The sequence below is a fragment of the Acinonyx jubatus genome, chromosome B2 (genome assembly GCF_027475565.1).
Source record: "Acinonyx jubatus isolate Ajub_Pintada_27869175 chromosome B2, VMU_Ajub_asm_v1.0, whole genome shotgun sequence".
NCBI lineage: Eukaryota > Metazoa > Chordata > Mammalia > Carnivora > Felidae > Acinonyx > Acinonyx jubatus.
Window position 1 is genome coordinate 24,691,347 of NC_069385.1, and position 5,014 is coordinate 24,696,360.

Sequence of the window (5,014 nt, forward strand, 5' to 3'; positions counted from 1 at the left end):
TTCTTTACTGAATATACATCTCATTCATCTGACTATATGAAATTCAACAAAGAAATTTAACAGACATTTGAAAAACTAAAAAAAAAAAAAAAATTGAAAAGAGAATGTTTTTTAATAGTGGCACTTGGGGGCGCCTGGGTGGCTCAGTCGGTTAAGCATCCGACTTCAGCTCAGGTCATGATCTCATGGTTCATGGGTTCGAGCCCTGCATCGGGCTCTATGCTGACAGCTCAGAGCCTGGAGCCTGTTTCAGATTCTGTGTCTCCCTCTGTCTCTCTGCCCCTCCCTCACTAACTCCCTCTCTCTTTCTCTCTCTCTCTCTCAAAAATAAACATTAAAAAAGAAATAAAAGTGGCATTCTGATTCATTCTGGCTGATACAGAACAAATATTTATTTCCTTTACATTTTTTTAGAGGAGGAGCTTGAGGTTCTTAGTACTTTAGAGTAAATGATACACCATTTCTTGAAAGCAGCTTAAATATTATATCAAGAATGCTAAAAATGTTTGATGGTGAAAAACCCAAAAAACAACAAATGGTGAGGTTGTGGAGAAAAAGTAACTCTCTTATCCTATTGGTAGGAATGCAAATTTGCGCAGCCACTGTGGAAAACAGTATGAGGGATTCCTCAAAAAATTAAAAATAGAACTATCCTACAACCCAGGAATTGCACTGCTGGGTATTTACCCCCAGAATACAAAAACACTAATTCAAAGGGATATATGAACACCTATGTTTATTACAGTATTATTTACATAGCCAAATTATGGAAGCAGCCCATGTCCACCAATAGATGAATGGATAAAGAGGATGTGGTGTATATAAACAATGGAATATTATTCAGCCACAGAAAGAATGAATTCTTGCCATTTGTACCAACATGGATCGATCTAGAGAGTATGATGTTAAGTGAAATAAGTCAGAGAAAGACAAATACCATATGATTTCACTCATATATAGAATTTAAGAAAGAAAAAAATTCTTTAAAAAAGGGACCAAAAGGAGACTTTATAGAGAACAAACTGATGGTTTCCTGAGGGGAGGTGAGTGCAAGGTTGGGAGAAATAGGGGATAGGAATTAAAGGGTACACTTATCAAAATGGAAAAAAAATGTGTGATGGTGCTTTTCATCAAACAATCATCCTTTTAAAATTTCAGTCAAAATAAAAGCATTTTAAAAAAACTTATGTAAGAAGTTTAGATGTACTTTTCATCAAGCAATTGTCCTGTTAAATTTCAGTCAAAATAAAAGCATTTTTAAAAGCTTATGTAAGAAATATTTATTGTAGAAACATTAAAATAGAGAAAAATATGATATGGCTATGTATCCCAAAATAGGAAATTGATTTAATGATGATGGAAATGGAATAAAATGCCACATTGTTTAAGTATGGACAATTATGAAGCCAATAATAATGAGGTTTTCCAAGAATTTTAATACAATAGGAAATTTTATACTTCTGTAATTAAAGAAATTCTATATGCTGTATAATCTCAATTTGGTAAGCACAACTTCATGCCTTATGCATATGTGTACACCCATTAAAATCTCAACTGCATGAACAAATTTATGAAATATATAAAATGTCAATAGCACTTATTACATAACAGATACAGAAAAAGCAACAAAACAGCATGAAATATTTCATAGTCATTACCTGTGTTTGATACCATGTGTGATCATTTAAATCAGAAAATAAAAGAAATCGTTTGTAAATATGACAAAAGAGCATAAGAAACATTGTAAGACATACTAAGAAATGTAATTCAATGTGAATTATCTATATATATGGCATCAATATTACACCAAAAAAATGAAAAGGAATAACGTAAAAACTGACGTGAAGTTTTATAGTCTAGTAAAGAGTGATGAGGTTAGAAAGGATATATCTGAACTCCACAGCACAAGATACAACAAGCTCTTGAGATTATAATAAATTTTCATATGCATCTACAAATTCAAAGAGCAAAACACAGTTTCAGAAAAATAGACCCACTCGTTATTTGTTGGTGGATTGAGACCAAGGGGCATGTGTGTGCTTGTGCTGTTATACAGCCTAATGGAGAAAATGGATAGCGTTCTTTGAGAATGTAAATACATCTGACAAACAAATTCTTACTGTAGCTCAAAGAACTATTTGGTAGGAACGTAAATTGACGGGAAAGAAACTGGAAGAGAAGAAAGGAAAGTGCACTGGCGGAGTGGAGTTGCTTTAAATGCATTTTGTAGATTATTGGGAGATTTTATAAATACTCCAGAAAAGTGTTTCTCATTCTTCAAAACCTGGCCATAAAATGGAGAATGGGAAGCACTGTTTCTGAAATTCTAATTTCTATACGTGTTTAAGTACACACTAGCCAGAGTGCCAGATTCTGGACAGCTGTTATGTGTATATACCCTCTAGATCAGGGGTTGACTTGACTGTAGTTTGTTGGTCAGTAAATTTGGCCTGAGGCCTGTGTCTGTATGGCTTTAAAACCTAGAACCATTTTTTTTTTTGTAGTGAGAGCACCTGAAATCTACATTTTAGCAAATTTCCAGTGTCAATTATAATCATCATGCTATATGTTAATCTTGCACAACTGCAACTTTGTACCGTTTGGCCAACTTCTCCCTATTTCTCCTATCTTCCCTCCCTGGTAACCACTGTTTTAGTCTGTTTTCTATGTATTCAGAACTTTTTTCAGATTCTGCGTGTGAGATCATTCAGTATTTTTCTTTTTGTGTCTTATTTTACTTAGCTGAATGTCCTCCAAGTTCAACCATGTTGTCACAAGTGGCAGAATCTCCTTTTATTGAGGCTAAATAATATTTCTATTTCCCATAATGTTTCCATAATGTCTGTAAATTTGCATTTCCACCAACAGTGTATCCAGGGTTCAGGGTTCCCTTTTCTCCACAACCTTGCCAACACTTGTTGTTATCTTTTTGATAACAGATGTCCTAAAGGGCCTATATAAAACAAAAGGAATAAGAAAAATATGTGATAGAGTCATGGGCAATCTGCAAAGCCTAAAATTCCTACTCTCTAATCCTTTATAGAAAGAAAGTTTGCTAACCCCTGATCCAGACGGTCATCGGGCAGCAAGGAAATAACAGCACCTGTGGAAAAGCACTGTGTGGTGACACAGTCTTGGCTTTGGTGTCAGGCAGATTCAACTTCAAGCCTTCGCTCAGTCACCTAATAGTTGTGTGAACTTGGGAATAGTATTTTATATCTTACTCAAATGGTCCTGGTGGTTTAATTCAAAGCTAGAGTGTAAAGAACTTAGCTGTGACCACTATTATCACAGACTGTCCATGCTTATTTCACCCTCTGAGACCGAATGGTTCTGAGACTTGGTGTAGAAAGCCATAAGCAGTGGCAGCCAAAGAAGAGGAATTATTTGAGCAGTGAGATGTGACAGGATATATATTCTCAACTGTCCAAAACTTGGCTGAATGCAATTCAACATACAGTCCTAAAGAAACCTGTCTAGACCTTCCCTGGCTGCTGCTGATTCCTCGACTACATTTAGAAGTCCATACTCAAAGTTATTCACCTTCATTCTGAGCGGAGCCGGAGAGTTAGAAGTTACCAAGGCAAACAGAAAATAAAAGTGCCTTGGCAGTGGATCTTTGCCAGAAGCAACATACAATGTGGTAAATCATTATGTTGTTTCAAGATGGCTGTATATTAATACAGGGAGTTTAGAAAATCTGAAAAAAAAAAAGAGAACTATATAAAATAAAATGCAATGTGTTAAGCATGGGATTTAACTATTATAAATGCTTTTTTTCTGGAAGGACTATTCTCTCTTTTTAGCAGAACTTTGATTTTTTTCAGAAAAGTCATTATTGTATATTTATGTGGAAATCAAATGTTTTTCTTTCAAAAACAAGGTTCTGACCTCCCAAGAAAAAAAAACAAAGTATCTTCTAAATGCTGTGATGACTTTGTTTTGCTTTTGTTTTGATCTCTGGTATCTCTGTTAATATCTATGACCTTGTATGTTACTGTGTTTTATGTTTTGTTTGCTTTCTCTTTTATCATTTCTCTGACAGCAATTATAGACATCACCGATTGTGAAATATAATGTCCTAAAATTTATCAAATGGTCTTATAAATTTATCTTTGATTCCCTTAGTAGAGATCTCAAGGAAAAACAAAAAGCCCTGAGAAATACTTCCAAGATTTTTTTAATCTGCTACCAGTGTAAGCAAGGCTGAAATAGCTCACTCTTGCTTCTGTGTATCCATTTGAAGCACCTGTCTGTGGATCACAGATAATTATACAACTCCTTATCCCCCCTCTTTTTTTTTAACTGATAGTGCCTTGCTTCAGGATCTACTTTTTGACACTCCTTACATTTCCCCCTTATCATTATGGCAATATATGAAATTTGTTCCATTTGGATAAGAACAGCTCACATTTCATCAGGAAAAATTTCAGTGTTTCCACCATAGAAGAAGAGGCAAGAGAGAGAATGCCCTAAAGTAAAATTATGCATAGCTATGAGAAATTCATCTTTTAAAAAAGATGCATTTGCAAAAAAAAAAGATACATTTGCTTTCAATTACTTAAACTATTTTATAAGCAACACAGTGAAACAGCTTAATTTATTTTCTTAATATTTTCAATCTTAATTTTTGTAACTTCATGGCTAAGACATTTAATGACAGAACTGTAAAGTTAATTGAATTTTTTTTTCTATTTATCAAATTGAGTTAGGTAAGCTGCCTGGCTCCATAAATGTATTAACATTTTAAAATAACAAACAAGAAAATGTTTAAAGAAGTGAACTGTCATCATATATTTTAAGCTGTTAACCATTATATGAAGCCCTTTTAAGACTTAAAATATGTGTGTAATACCCCATATTTCTAAATAACACTTTAAAATATAAATTATAAGATAATAATTAGATAGTCTAGGAATATATTTTATTAATGCTCATTTTTAAAGTGTAGATAAATTTAACACTTATTCGTGAGCCTATCATATTCTTGCTCTGATGTTTTATAATACAAACC